General features: G+C 38.0%; 1 protein-coding gene and 1 long non-coding RNA gene across 7 annotated transcripts in view; both read right to left on the bottom strand.

Moving 5' to 3' along the window:
- Rbms3 (RNA binding motif single stranded interacting protein 3) overlaps positions 1-16344 on the bottom strand; it is a 760386-nt gene that overhangs the window by 719084 nt on the left and 24958 nt on the right. For 2 of the 6 annotated variants that reach the window (XM_048348597.1, XM_048348599.1), the window contains exon 2: positions 11339-11341. The exons of the other annotated variants lie outside the window; for them this stretch is intronic. The gene's annotated coding sequence lies outside the window, so the exon portion shown is untranslated. The remainder of the gene's footprint in view (positions 1-11338; positions 11342-16344) is intronic. 6 annotated transcript variants of the gene reach the window in all.
- On the bottom strand, positions 7333-7931 carry LOC125353126. The gene is made up of 3 exons (XR_007211271.1): positions 7921-7931; positions 7842-7845; positions 7333-7522 (listed from the first exon to the last, which is right to left on the bottom strand). It is a non-coding gene; the product is annotated as an uncharacterized LOC125353126 (long non-coding RNA).

Below are 16344 nucleotides of genomic sequence, written 5' to 3'. Positions count from 1 at the left end.
CTGCAAGACGAACTACACAGCTTAAATGATGTGATAATACCACATTCTTGGACTTTTTAAGGAAAGTAGAAAGACAGATTTCTTCTCAAATCTTTTCTGTGTACATACACAATTTCTTTAACAGTTTATAATTTCTTAACTGCTTAGCTATAGTTTCATTTATTTTCATGTATTTCTTGGTTACTATATAATTAATAGGCACTTGGAGATTCTTGGGTGGATATTTTGTTGTTATTGTTTGTTTTGTACAAGTACTGTGGCTTGAACTCAAGGTATTGTACTCTTCCTTGGCTTCTTTGCTCAAAGTTGAGCCTCACCTCCACTTTCAGCTTTTTGCTAGTAAATTGGAAATAAAAGTCTTATGGATTTGTCTTCCCTAGCTGGCTTGAGACCAAGATCAGCAGATCTCAGCCTCCTGAGAAGCTAGAAATGCAGGTGTGAGCCACTGGTACCCAGTTATTTATAGAAGTTTTATGTTTATATAGCTTATTTAGGTTCATAGTTTATATAGCTCTGTAGCTTCTGAATAGTTGTGAATTGATTGCATATGCCTGGTCTTGTCATACTGATAAAATAGATAGGATTTTCATCCACATATTAGGAAAAGTTTTGAAGTTCAGATGAAGTCAGAAACCAAAAAGACAAAACTCTCATTGAACAAAATTCAATATACGTGTGTTTCTGTGTGTGTGTGTGTGTGTGTGTGCGCGCGTGCGTGTGCACGCATGCTTATGTGTGTGTGCCAGTCTTAGGGCTTAAACTCAGGATTTAGGGTCTGCCCCAAAGCTGTTTCAGCTCAAGACTATTGCTTTACATTTGAGCCACAGATCTACTTTTGACATTTTTGGTGGTTAATTGGAGATAAGAGTCTCACAGAAATATGAGAACTGAGGGTTCTAAGCCAGCCAAAGCAGAGAAATCCATGGGACTCTTATCTTTAATGAACCATCAGAAAGCTGGAAGTGAAGGTATGGCTCATGAGATAAAGCACTAGCCTTGAACAGAAAAATCTCAGAGGTTCTTTCCAAGGGCCCAGAGCTCAAGCTCCACGGCTAACACAGAAAAATAAAAAAAACTAAAATGAGTAAAATAAAATAAATATAACATATAAACAATGAAGAAATAGAATGATAAATTGCACACTAAATTTCTTTGAGTTAAATATTATCTTTGTATGTCAATAATTCAGCATTCACTAAATTCAGAATCACTAAAACTTTGAGATGAATAATATTACTATTTTCCTCACATCCTGCATCTTTTGAATGCATAAAAATTAAAGATTAAGCTGCATAGCTACTTACACAAGCTTCATTTCCAAGAAGCATAAAGATTATAGAAGTTCACAATACACAGTATGGAGACTAATCAATCAACTATTTCTGTAAATATAATTTGATCAGACAATCAACATCCATTTGTTTAGCCATTAACTCTGGCTACTTTCACATTATGTAGATATAGAAATAAATACAGGTAAAAATGTTCATTACCTGCTTCTCTATTGCAAAGCTTTCTAAATTCTGGTGGTGATGATAGTAATGACCATAACAGGATTACCTGTTTATCTGGAAGTATTGTTTAAAATGAATCTTGAATGCCAAGAGTCAGTGGCTCACACCTACAATGTTGCAACTCAAGAGAATAAGTTCTGAGAATTGCAATTCAAAGCCAGCCCAAGTAGAAAAGTCTAGAAGTCTCTTATCTTCTATTTTTTATCCTTCTTTAGATACTTTGATAAACTATAAATTCAAGCTGTAGATTATAATCATCACACAAATTAAGTGTAGAATTTAATCATTCTTGTGTTAAAAAGCAAATCAGTACAAAAGGACATTACACTACCACCATTTCCACCCTATTCCTGCAGGGCAGTGTGGACCTACACCACTAGGAAATCTACTATCTACAGTTGTTTTGTTTTTGATCCTCTGATAGGTCTATCCTAGACCTTTTTTATGTTTATTTAGTAGTTGTTTGGTTTTAGAGACATACTGTAAAGTCGTTGACCATAACATGTGGAAATAACATTTGAAAAGAAGTTTGTCATTTTACAGACATGATCTCTACTGCTCTCCCTCTCCCCCCTCCCCAACAATCACATATCAGGGAGACGATGAACCTTTGTTCTCTGTGTTCTAGACTTGTCTCGCTCAACATTATGTGTTCAAGATCTGACCATGTCCCTGCTAATGCCATTATTTTATCATTTCTAATCTCTATGTAGTATTCCATTGTGTCCAAGTAGCACATTTTTTTATCCATTTATCTGTAGTGGGGCATCTGGGTTGTTTCCACATTTTGGCTATTGTGAATTGTGTGGTGATAAACATGGATGTGCAGGTGGCTTTGTGGTATCCTGGATCCTGTTGTTCAGGATAGATGACTAGGAATGGTATGGCTGGATCATAGGTATGTCTATGCTGAGTTTTTTGAGGAACCTCCATACTGTTCTCCAGAGTGCTTGTACTAGTTTATTCTCCCACCAACAGTGGAAAAGGGTTCCTCTTTTTCCGCATCCCCTCCAGCATTTGTTGTTGCCTGAGTTCAGAGAATAGGCCATTCTAACTGGAGTGAGGTAGTATCTCAGGGTTGTTTTTATTTACATTTCCTTTACTGCCAGGGATGTTGAACATTTCCTCATATGTTTCTTTGCCATTTTTATTTCTTCTCCTGTGAAGTCTCTCTTTAGCTCCTTTGCCCATTTAATAATTGGTTTACTGGGTTTGGAGGGGGTTAGTTTCTTGAGTTCTCTGTAGATGACTGATATTAGGCCTTTGTCTGTTGCTATGCTGGTGAAGATCTTTTCCCATGTGGTTGGCTGTCTTTCTAGTTTAGTGGCTATGTCTTTAGCTATGCAGAAACTTTTTATTTCTGTAGTAGTCCCATTTGTTGAGATTCTCCCCTATCTCTTGTGCCCCTGGGACTATGTTCAGGAAGTTCCTGCCTATGTCTATAAGTTCTAGTTTCTCTTCTACTCTGTCCTTCAGTAGTTTCAGGGTTTCAGGTCTGATGTTGAGTTGATTTGGTGCATGGTGATAGGCTAGGGTTCACTTTTAGTTTTCTACATGTGACTGCCCAGTTTTCCCAGCACCAGTAGTTGAAGAGGCTACGTTTTTTCCATTGTATGTCTTTCTCTCCTTTGTCGAGTATCAGCTGACTGTAAGAATGCAGCTTTATTTCTGGGTCTTCAATTCTATTCCATTGGTTTTCAGGTCTGCTTTTTATGCCAGTACCAGGCTGTTTTTGTTATGATGGCTCTATAATAGAGCTTGAAGTCTGGTATTGTGATTCCTCCTGTGCTGCTTCTTTTGCCTAGAATTGCTTTGGCTATTCTAGGTCTCTTGATGTTCCATATGAATTTATTGGTTGTTTTCTCTATTTCAGTGAAGAATGTAGCTGGGATCTTGATGGGTATTGCATTGAATTTGTATAACAATTTGGGCAATATGGCCATTTTCACTATATTGATTCTGCCTACCCCTGAGCATGGGAGGTCTTTCCATCTCCTGGTGTCCTCTTTGATTTCTTTTAAGATTTTCATAGTTCTCATTAAATAGGTCATTCATGTCTTTAGTTAAGTTAATCCCTAGGTATTTTATTCTTTTTTTAGCTATAACAAATGGTATTATTTCCATAATTTCCTTTTTTGCTTGTACATTGCTGGTGTACAGAAAAGCTGCTGATTTTTGTGGGTTGATTTTGTATCCTGCTATTTGCCAAAATGGTTTATTAGTTCTAGGAGTTTCAGGACTGAGTTTTTTGGGTCTTTCAGGTATATAATCATGTTATTTGTGAATAGGGATAGTTTGATTTCTTCTCTTCCAATGTGGAACCCTTTAATGCCCTTGTCTTGCCTTCTTGCTATAGCTAGAGATTTGAGCACAATATTGAATAGAAGCAGCAAGAGTAGGCATTCTTGTCTTGTTCCTGAGTTTAGGGGAAATGTTTTCAGTTTCTCCTCATTTAATATGACACTAGCAGTCGGTCTGTTATATATGGCTTTTATTGTTTTAAAGAATGCTCCTTATATTCCTATTCTCTTCAGGGCTTTTTAAATGCATGGGTGTTGTATTTTGTCGAAGGCTTTTGGGGCATCTACTGAGATGATGATGTGATTCTTGGTCTTAGCTCTGTTACTGGAGTGAATTACATTTATTGATTTGCAAATGTTAAACCAGCCTTGTGTCTGTGGGATGAAGCCTACTTGATCAGGGTGTATAATTTTTTTTATCAGTTTCTGGATTCTGTTAGCTAATATTTTGTTGAGGAGCTTTGCATCTGTGTTAGTAAGTGATGTTGGTCTGTAATTCTCTTTTTTTGTTGAGTCTTTGCCAGGTTTGGGGATGAGTATGATATTAGCTTCATAGAATGAGTTTGGGATTTCTCCCTCTGTTTCTATTTCACGGAAGATTTTGAGGAGCATTGGTATTAGCTCCTCCCTGAAGGTTTTATAGAATTCATTGGTGAATCCATCTGGGCCTGGGCTTTTCTTTGTTGGAAATCTCTTGATTAATTACTTCCTGTATCTCATTGTAGGTTATTGGTTTATTTAATTGGTTTATTTCTCCTTGATTCAGTTTGTTCAGTTTGTACTTCTCTAAGAATTGATCCATTTCTGTAACATTTTCGTTCTTTAGTGAGTAAAGGTCCTCAAATAGTTCCTTATAATCAACTGAATATCTTGTGTATTTGTTGTAATTTTTCCAGAGGAATCCCTGATCTTATGAATATGACTCTCTTCTCTTCTTTTTTTTGTAAGTCTTGCAAGGGGTCTGTCAATTTTGTTTATTTTCTCAAAGAACCAGCTTTTAGTTTTATTTATTTGTTGGATGGTCTTTCTATTCTCAATTTCATTTATCTCTTCTTTGATCCTAGTCGTTTTAGATTCGATTTTTTTCTTGTTTCTCCAGCCATTTTAACTTCATCATGAGGTTATTCACCTGATCTCATTCCATACTTTTAATGTCTGAGCCGAGGGCAATGATCTTGCCCCTCAGCACTGCTTTGCTGTATCCCATAGGTTTCTTTATGATGTATTTTCATTGTCATTGTGATTTATGAACTCATTAATTTCATCCTTAATTTGCTCTGTGACCCAAATGTTAGCTAGTAGTGAGCTGTTTAGCCTCCAAGTGTTTGTGTAGTTTCTGCAGTATCCCTTGTTATTAAGGGCTAGCTTGATTCCACTGTGATCAGATAGAATACATGGGATAATGTCAATACTCTTGTATTTGCTGAGGCTCTTTGTATGGACTATGATATGATCTATTTTGGAGTATGTTCCATGGGCTTCTGAGAAGAATGTGTATTGGGTCTCTGTAGGGTAAAATACTCTGTACAGATCTGTCAGATCCATGTGGGATAAGGTGTTACTTAGGTCTTTAGTTCCCTTGCTAATCCTCTGTGTGTTGGATCTGTCTTGGAGAGAGTGGATTATTAAAGCCTCCCACTATTATTGTATTTGGGTCTATCTTGTTCTGTAGTTCTTAAAGAATTTGTTTGACATATTTAGGACCTCTTTTGTTCGGTGAGTATATGTTTATTACTGTGATATCTTCTCCCTGAATTTATCCCTGTATTAATATGTAATGACCATCTTTGTCTTTTTGAACTGATTTTAATGAGAGCTTGAGCTTGTCTGAAATGAGGATGGTGACCATGCCATTTTGGTAGATGCATTTGCTTGGAAGATCTTACTCCATCCTTTCACTCAGAGCCCATTTTTGTCCTTTGCTGTGAGATGGGCTCTTGAAGACAACAGATGGGTGGATCTTGGTTTCAGATCCACTCTGACATTCTTTTTCTTTTGATTGGAGAGTTGAGTCTATTGATGTTTATAGTTACTATGGATAGGTGTGGTTTTTCCCTTCCATTTTCCTAACTTGTGTTTTGCTTCTTTCCTTTCTTTCTTGTATTTATTAATATGCTTTCTTATTGGCTTCTGACTATTGGGGTCCCTTGATCTTGGCTGTTTTCTGTTGGGTGATGTTCTCTTAGAATTCTGTGTAGGGCTAGGTTTTTGTTCATGTATTCCTTTTTTTTTATTGTGGGAGGTTTTGGTTTCTCCATTGAAAGTAAATTCTAATTTTGCCGGTTATCTAAGTCTGGGTTGGAAGTTGTTGGTGTTCAGGACTTGGATGGTGTTCTTCTGGGCTCTTCATGCATTGAAATGTTGTGTGTAGAGGTCTGCTGTGATTCCGATATTATTTCCATTGTTGTATAGTTCTTTCTTTGTTTTGACTGCATTCAGAATATGTTCCTTGTTGTTGAGATCTGAAGCCTTGACTATGATGTGTCTGGGGGTGTTTCTTCTAGGGTCTGGTTAACTAGGTGTTCTATATGCTTCTGTTATTTGGGTAAGGTTTTACCTTTTGAGATTGGGGAAATTCTTGGTAATTATTCTTTTGATTATGGGTTGTATACCTCTGCTCTGATAATCCTCTCCTTCTTCTATTCCAATTATACACAGATTATATCTCTTTGTCTTGTTTTCTATCTCCTGGATTAGTCTTTCATAAAGATTGACAGTTTCTTGGAGTGTGATAATCTTCTGACCCTTATCAACTGAGTTGTCTTATAAAAATGAGAATCTAGATTCCATATGATCAATCCATTGAGAAGTAGCTTCCAGTTTGCATCGTGGAAAGTGAGTTGTTTATGGTTGCTAGATCAGCTCTCAATGTGGTAATTTCTTCTTTTAATGAGTTGAATTTTGATTCAATTTTTTCATGCATTTCTATTCTCAGGATGTTACCATCTTCTTTAAATGAGGAGAGGACTGTATCTGTTTTTACTTCCATTCTTTCCATTTCTTTCTTCACTTCCTGTAGTTTGATCAAGAATTCCTTTCTGTTTTCCTGAAGTTGTTTTTGGAATTCAATCTTGATGCCTTCAGTCATTTCTCCTATCATAGCCTGAAGTGCTTTTTTATTCTCCATCACCTCTTTGGTCCTGCTGGTTTTCGAAGCTGTCGAGTTGGCTTTACTTTTCATGAAATTTGTAATATTTCTTTGTTATTTATGCATTGGTCCTGGAGTCTGCATGTGTCCCTCCATGCTGTGGGATTTCTCTGGGGTGGGATATGGTGGTTGTTCTCAGTCCACGGTGCCCAGCTCCCTCCCTGCTGTCTGGTCCCAGCCCCCTCAGTTCGTTCTGCATGTAGTCTGGGTCTTGTGCAGCTCTTACTGTCTTGTCTCCACACTTGTGGTGGGACTTTTCTGCTGTAGCATATGCACTCACTCTCCTATCTGCTGTGGAGCTGCTGCTTTTAACACCTACCTCTGGCTATGCTGTGGCATCTGTAGGGCAGATGCTTCCGGCTTTCTTTACCTGGCTGAAAGCCTCTCACCCCGGAGAAGTTCCTCCCACCTGGGCAAGGAGACCTTCTCCTGGGCAGAGCTGGCTTTGTGCTTCACCTCGGTTTGCTGGTTGGAGTTGGGTGCCCTCTGTAATGGCGATGTTGATCAGTCCCGGGAACCATTGCCTCTCCCATCTGTTTGTTCTGAGCCACCTGTAGCTGCTTGCCCTTGCTTTCCATTTGATTTTGGAAGTTCTGGCTGCTAAGGCATCCCAGCGCTGGCAGGGCAGGGCAGGCCGAGGCCAGACAGGGCGGGACAAGGCAGGGCACCTCTGGCTGAGTTTACCTGAGTCTATGAGCCACTGCCCCAGGGAAAGATCTTCCAACTTGGGTGGGGAGACCTTCTCCTGGGCAGAGCTGGCTCTCACAATTTACTTGCTCTTGCCATTTTCAAAGATGGCCCCTTCATCCTCACTTTCCTCTGGCCTGCTGTATTTCCAGTCTGCTCTGGCCCAATCTATACCAGAGTCAAAGAGGGCACTTCACTCTGGTAGTGGAGGAAGGACTACCTTCCAAATGCTGCTCTGTGGTTGCAAGTGAGAATGTCTCTTGTGGGGTACTCAGGCTTTCTCTGCAATTTCAGCCTGTTTGTGCTCAGCCTGTGATCTACACCTGTCTGCTGCTGTCTGGAGGATTTCTTCCTGGTTGCCTCTGTGTGCTGTAGTTACGTGGAGTGCCAGCCTGCCCGGAGCTCAGATCTGAGTTCTCAACCCAACCATCTCGTGTTTTCCTTTGTGGCAAGAATCTCTATACTGTTATATCTTACTTGGCCTGTCTTTCTATGTATAAAAGTTTCTCTGGAGTATTAAAACTGGGCTCTCAGAGGAAGCTTAGATAGGGCTCTGCTGCTCCTCTTCCATCTTCCCAGAACTCTCTTATCTTCTATTAAGCACCAAAAAAGCCAGAAGTGGAGCTGTGGCTCAAGTGGTAGAATGCTGGGTTTAAGGAAAAAGCTCATGGACAGCACCCAGGCCTTCTGTTCAAGCCTATGACTATTAAAAACTATTCTTGAGCTGTAAGTAAAGATTTTAGCAACAGAATCATTAACAGGAACAATTGTAGCAAAGAGTAAGACAGATAAGGCATATCTGGTACATTTAGATGTTGGGTGGATATAAGGTTGGGCCTGTAAGAAATGAACTCCAGTATACTACATGACTGGTAACTGGTTGATTAGTATCAGCACATAATATTTTTGGTTGATGTAGAAGGTTGTAGAAACTTTAAAGGCACGCTGTTATTAATTCTTCAATATGTATTTAGTAGAACCCATGAGTTGCAAGCAACTGAGTATTCAAAGTAACATGTATAAAATAAGACATACTTCTCATAAACACAAAATAAGTTACTTTGCATACATCTCATGATGGCAGAAAAACAATATCTACATGAAGTACTTTTTGTAGTTATTTGTAGGAGAGCAAACTGAAAGAGCTTTATCAGTGATGCTAGTGGTGATATGAGTACATTTAGGCTCACCCATACAAATTCTTATGTCCTTCTGACTCAGCAACTCTAAGATTTGATTCCATGGACATGCTCTTATATATGTGCTGACATATAGCAACTAATATACCCTGCAGCACACTTATATGATCAAAATTGGAGAAATGTTACTCTCTGAGCTTAATGCATAACACCACTTCCTGACTTTTGAATACCATGATGTTGTAAAATAAATTATACAGGTATTCATGTTCTCATTAGAAAAGAAGCCATAATTCAGTGGAAAAGTAAAGCTACTGAGTGACATATACAACCTTACAACTTCCTTTGAAAAATATTTTGTATGTTTATATAGCTAAGTGTTTAAAGACATGTGTATAAGTGTATGTATATGAATATGATTGAGATATGTGTGTAAAAGACAGAGAGAAGACAGACAGATACAATAAGGAAGTTCATGTTCAGAAGTATCAAACTTTCAAGAGTAGATGAGCTTAGCTTGTATAACTAGCTAAGAGTGAGACATATGTATACACATTACTCTAAGGATTATTTTGGACTCTTTTCAACTAGAATGTCATTCTTTAAATGGATAAATAATGTACAAGTAAATAAAATTGTATCAAACATTTTTGAACACATGTTCTTACCATTTCTGATATGGGGTTACTAGATGAAAGCTTATGAACATTTTAAGCTTATTGATAAATATGGACAAAATTGTTGTGTAATTGTTCAGTCTTATCAGTGTTTTCTTTTTCAAGTCACATATTAGCAAAAGCTATTATTAGACTACAGATGCCCTATTCCTCAGCCTAAAAGCTTGAGGCAATAAACATTTTAGCTCCATATTTATAGCTGAAGGCATTCAGAAAGTTTCCCAATGCAAATTCAGAGTTGAATATAGATGGAGGATAACATGCTGTTTTGGCAAATGTTTTGCTAATTTTCAATGCCAGATGCTGACATCACTTTACCAAGCAAAAGAACTTACCTTTTCATGGCAGTTTAGGAAGGAATTAATCCACTTAAGAAAAAGAATAATTCAGGACAACACTTACATTTGACATATGAAGTTGGGCTTAAAATCATTCCAACAGCTCATGAAGGCCATTTTGAGATACTATTTGAAACTTCTGATCAAATAACTGCTCCCTGACAAGTCAACTTCTGTTCTCTAACAGATCAGTGCGGTACTAATCCATGTCCTCTACCTCCAGGTACCTGAGGAAAATAGCAGACTACAATGCCAAAATGTGAAATTTGTACCTAAATCAAGGTCAGAGCCATAATCTCCAGACTTGAACAATGTTATCCTTCTAGATGTTCTTTGGATCTGATACTGAGGCTTAAACTCAGGGGCTACTCACTCTCCCTTAGATTTTTTACTCCTGCATTCTACCACTGGAGCAACATCTCCATTTCTGGCTTTATCTTTTTTGTTGGTTACTTGAAGAGTTTCATGGACTTTCCAGTCTTGTGTGGTTTCACACAATGCGGCTTCTCAGATCTCAGTCTCCTGAGTATCTAGGACTACAGGCTGGAACTACTGGCACAGAACCCTTAAAAGTCTTTTTAAAATCTCAGCTTATGGGCTGGGAATATGGCCTAGTGGCAAGAGTGGAAGCCCTGGGTTCAATTCCCCAGCACCACATATACAGAAAATGGCCAGAAGTGGCACTGTGGTTCAAGTGGCAGAGTGCTAGCCTTGAGCAAAAAAAAGCCAGGGACAGAGCTCAGGCCCTGAGTCCAAGGCCCAGAACTGGCAAAAAAAAAAAAAAAAAAAAAGAAAGAAAGAAAGAAAGAAACCCTCAGCTTATACCATACTTGAAAACAATAAATTCCCCTGTAACCCTGCTACCCTCTATGTATGTGACATTGGAAAAATAACTTATAGCATTTAATTCCTCAATTGTATAAACTATAAAATGAAGACACTAATAGGACAGTAAACCTTCATAATCCTTTGCAAATGGAATCTAAATATTCAATCCTACCAAATATGAGAAGCCATTCTTGTCAGCTTAATGTCATGAACAGAATTGGCTAGCTCTTTGAGAATCCACTGCTAATCACATTATCTAATTCCAGTAGTATCATGGGATTATTTCCCATAACATTCCAATGATGACTATGTTAAACTCCTAGAAAATGAACACTCAGGAAATAAAAGATAAATATAATGTTAGTGTTACCACTATAATTTTGGTCACTACCATTATCTCCATACCTCTACCATAAGACAGTAAGTAGAATAAAGCCAAAAAGAGTATCGGCCAATGACCAACCAGCAGGCTGATGATAAGAAACAAAAGGAAGATCTCTATACCTCTGTGAAAGGATAATCCCTCTAGGTTATGCCAATGATGCTTTATCCATAGTGGATTTTCTCCCAGCCAAAAACTAAACTCTGTGAGAGAATAGAGCCAAGGCTTGAAGTTGGCATTCAAGGAAGACTTTCTGTACAAGCGATTGGATTTACACCAAGCCATGTCCATCTATAAACACATCACCTCCTGGCATACATACAACTTGCTCTGGAATCATTATTGTCCTTCCAATAAGAATTAAGCCATTTTCACTCTGTGCACCACAAAATGTAGCTTTATAGGAATAAAGTGAGTTTTAGGATCACATTATGCCTAGTAACACTGAAGGAAACAGTGGTTCACATCTTACTTAGTGAAGCCATGGCATTTAACCCAGCACTATTGCACATAAACCACATCAACACAGATACAATTGACCCAATATTCTTCAATATTCTTTGTCTATGGCAGTGAGCCCTAGACTGGAATTTGAAAAATAAGAGCACACAGAGCTTTCATGTCCACAACAAGCAAGAAGAAAGAGTCTTGGAAAGTGGAGCTGTTATGAAATTAATTCCCTTTATAAACTGGAGACAGCGAGTGTTATAATTCAACATCCAAAAGAGACAGCCATCAAAAGGAAGGTCAATGGGAACTTGTACATATTTCCTACTTCTTTATTTTGTGTAAGCAAAAACAGACGTTTCAACAAGGAAGTCATACTACATTTGGTTTGTGGAACCACCCCTACTTGAAATGCCAGTTCATCATTCCAAGGATTGAAAAATGTTATGTATCAAAAGCATGATAAGAAATGGGAACATTCTTTCAAAAACAGTAACTACTTATAGGAGCCAGAGTCAGTAAGCAACTGTCTTCCAGGTCAGTGTGGAAAAATGCAGATTATACATTTAAGAGTTAGAACAAGGGTGAAGTCTATCATCCCTCTCAGTGCTTGTGACTTGAAACTACAGATTACAGGAGAAAAGTCATATGGGGTAAAGGGATTATGGAACAAAAAGCATAAATGAATGCATAAGAGTTAGGAACAGAGTATGCAGATGAACAGAAAAGGACTTTGGGATTATCTTTGAATGTCCCTACATTCCAGAGAATGGCAGTAGGACAAAATGTCAACACAGGAGTCACAGAATATATTCACTTAATATATAGAATTTCAATTCTATGTTTTCTGAGGTGCTGGACTGATGGGGAGAAATGAGCAAAAAAAAAAGAGGAAAAAGAGAAAGAGTAGACAGAGATATTAAGTAAAACTGGAAAGGATATGGGGAAGATGCAGATACAAGGATAAAGGACAGGAAAAGAGAAAAGGGATACAGAAAGGATGAGAATAGCTGGGAATATAACCTAGTGGCAAGAGTGCTTGCCTCCTATACCTGAAGCCCTGGGTTCAGTTCGTCAGCACCACATATATAGAAAATGGCCAGAAGTGGCGCTGTGGCTCAAGTGGGAGAGTGCTAGCCTTGAGCACAAAGAAGCCAGCGACAGTGCTCAGGCCCTGAGTCCAAGCCCCAGGACTGGCCAAGAGGAGAGAGAGAGAGAGAGAGAGAGAGAGAGAGAGAGAGAGAGAGAGAGAGAGAGAGAGAGAGAATAAAGTAAGGTGTTAAATCTGTGAACACTTCCTAATAGTTAACACCATTCTTCTCTACAAATTTACAATAGAAGTTAAGGTCAAGATCTGAAATTTCAATTTGACGTCTTTTGAACATTCTTGGTTTACTTATGCCTCCATGTAAGTGAAGACTTGCCAAATAAAGAACGGATGAAGATTTAAAAACAGTATATATTCTTTAGAAACATAGTTGCTAAATACAATTTCATTATTTCATCATATGTTCAATCTATTTTGAATTTTAAATTCCTGATAACTGGCTTTATAATTTATAATGGAACACTATTCTTATAAAAACATTTTAGCTCATATTCTCCATCATATTGTATGGTTACCAATTTGGGAACTGGTGAGTTCACAAAACCTGATCATATTTTCTACTTTCAGATCTCTTTGGATCCCTTACTATATTAGTCATGGAAACTCTACAATGTAGATGACTGCATAATTTCCAAAACTTATTTAAATAGCCCTTCCTTTTTCAAAGAGCAATTTACAGAAAAAGTGACCTATGAGACACACTTGGGGATCTGTAAACCAAATCAACCCCTCTAGTTTTCAAACCAAGAAACTAAGGCCTATCTAGCACACATATGACTACCCAAATACAACCAAAAAGTGTGTGACATTGACTAATGAGTACTATGGGCCTGTCTTTATTCTTTCCTCTATTTTTGTCCACCCTCAGATCACTAACATAGCCACTTTTTCTTGTCCCTGACCTGTTTTTGAGCCATAATAAAAAAAAAATGCTTCTATACTTACTACTGTATCTATACTTCTATACTTACTACTGTGACTTCCAATTGTCTTCAGCAGTAAATCTCACACTTTCCTTAAATATTTGATTGACATGGTAATCCTAGAGTACCCTCTTTCTACCTCTCCCAACATTCCGCATCTTAATTAGGTGGTTTACATATTGTGTATGAGACATACAATTAGAATATCAAATACTTCTCAATCAATTTGGCAGTAGATGGTCCTCATGCTCAGCTCCATTTTCTGTACCACCTTTATCCTTCCTTCCTTGAGGCCTGGCTAATGATGGAGCATGAGGTACAGACACAGTGGTTGATGGAAGATGAAACCCAGGTTTTTGGACGATCTCAATTTCACTTCTGAGAGGAGTTATAATAAAGAACTGGAGGATGATTTTCTCCTGCTAGGGCGATCTAGAGATAATGAGAGCCTAACAAACAAACTCTGTTTGCAAGTAAAATATAATATCTACCCTTGCTCATTAGCTCTGTTTATCAACCAGTGTCATGCTCCATAGCCTCATTAACCTATCAAATCAGAAACATGATTTAAAAGAAAGGCCAAAGGCTTGGTCCACAGAAGAGGTAGCTTTCAGGAGTGATAACGTAGGCCCCATTAACATATCACATCAGAGAATGATGTGGACTTACTTGGAGAATGCTTTGTGCAAGCTAAAAGGTTCTTTTTTTTTATGCTTTGCCTGGTTTGCTTTACTTTTATCTACTGACCGAAAAGCTCTGTGGGGCTAAAATTATAGTATCCCATGAAACAAAGAACCAGATATTTTAAAATGTTAACAAATAAATACAGTCTTCAGGATTATTGTCCTATGGTTTTTAGAACTCCACTAAAAAGAAGACTAAGCTTTAAAAATGACAGAAACTAAATCTCCAAGTCAAGAGTGTTTATGAGTTTCAGAGGAGAGGCTCCAAATCTATGGTATGGATTTCCTTGTACATTTAGTAATGGCTTCTTCTATTTCAAAATTCCTTAATCATTGGAACTGTAAAGACAAATTTGCCTTTGTCTCTCTGGACATGACCTCTCCTGGGTGCTCCCCCCTGCCCACTCACAGAAGATGACCTAGTTTTTGAGATTAAAATTTTTAGATATGATCTAGTTCTACTTTGTCCTAACAGGAAAAAAAAAACCTTTGTCCTTAACTACCCTGTCTTTTGTCCTTTCTTTTGTGGTTATCAATCACATTTTCAATGTCTAATAGCCCCACTTGTGTCTTTGATCTGTTCAATATCTGCCCTGGACTGAGGCCATGCTGTTCCTGGCACCCTATCTCTCTACTCCCTTGCAAGGTCACTTCCTCCCTTCTTCAGTATGGATCACAAATAACCTCAAGCCTCCCTATTTCAAGAACACCTTCCCATAATTACAGTATTTATATTAACATTGTCCATTATGCTTACATTTTTCAATTGTAAAATTCTAGAACATGGAGCCTGCACTGGTGACTCAGTACTTACCTCTCACTAAATATTCAACTACTTGTTCAGCTGTTCTTCAGTTAAAATCACTCCCGGGGATCAGCAATGACTTCAAATCATTAAATACAAGGATTACTTTCTGTTTTCTAAATTCTTAAACTCTTTCCAATATATGAGATCATTCAACATTCCTTTGGTCATGATATTTCATAGTCCCTTTGCTCTCATAGCATTATTTCTATTCCTTTTCTGACTAATTCTCTGTCCCTCACTGACTGATTCCTTGATGTTTCCTAGGACTCTACACATGAAATTGTTTTGGTATTTCTATAATTTTGCTTTTGGTCTTCTTATAACATTAATAATGACCAGTACCAAATATCTGCAAAACAATAACTACTGCAGGCACTTAATGACTCAGACAATTCAATACAACCATTTCAATATCCATTAGGTGCTGCTGCTATTGTTATTGCTAATTTTATTCTGTCTAAATATTATTTTAAACCTCAATGTAAACTTCTATCAGACTTCCAGACAGCTAAAGCTAGGTAAAAACAAAACTTTTGAATTGATGTTTTTAATTTAATTCTCTTTGTTGCTCCCAAACCTGTTTCCATCAGGAGCAAGCATATATCCTGCCTCAGGCAGCTCTGGATGGTGAGTGACTCCTTTCTGAATTCTCCCAATAGCTCAAGTCTCACAAACCACACTGCCCACTATTTGCTGATGCTGCCTCCAAAGTGCCTCTCCAGGTCTCTAGAACTTTCCTTGGCTACAACTTCATGGATTGTCACCTGTGGCACTTCTACAAATTCCAATATGATTTCCTCTTTCAAATCACTCACTTTAATACCCATCCTAACCAATATTATAGTAACGCTTCAAAACCATACCTGATAATGAATCTGGAGAAGAGCCCCTGGCTCATCACACCTTAGAGGAAACAACTTTGCTACAGTAGTCAAGGCCTTCAAACTTCTCATCAAGCATTCTTTTCCAGTTTATCTCCCTGTTTTCCATCTGTGCATCCTAGTCCATTCAATTATGTAGTTTTCAAATGCCAGATTTTTCACTGTACCAATCTTTCAGATATTTCAATGCAATTCTCTAAGACCAGTGAATTCATATCAAATGGAGCATCTTTTATGAAGTTTTCACCAGCTTGTCCAGAGCAACATAAGCTGTCCCTGTTAGGTTTCCTTACCTTCTATAGGACTTACCCTCTATCACCCACTGAACATGGCTTCCTGTCTGAAGGACATTCATAAGTCATATACCTCCATTGGCAATTCAGCCCTTTACATGTTCAGCCCTTTAGTGTTCATGAGTGCTGTCTGTATGCCAGCTAGGATACCAGACTCTGGGAATAAAATTTCATGAGTTATCTTCTCC

This window comes from Perognathus longimembris, chromosome 6 (assembly GCF_023159225.1).
Source record: "Perognathus longimembris pacificus isolate PPM17 chromosome 6, ASM2315922v1, whole genome shotgun sequence".
Lineage (NCBI taxonomy): Eukaryota > Metazoa > Chordata > Mammalia > Rodentia > Heteromyidae > Perognathus > Perognathus longimembris.
The sequence above is the reverse complement of the archived record's forward strand: the minus strand, read 5'-3'. Positions and strand labels throughout refer to the sequence as shown.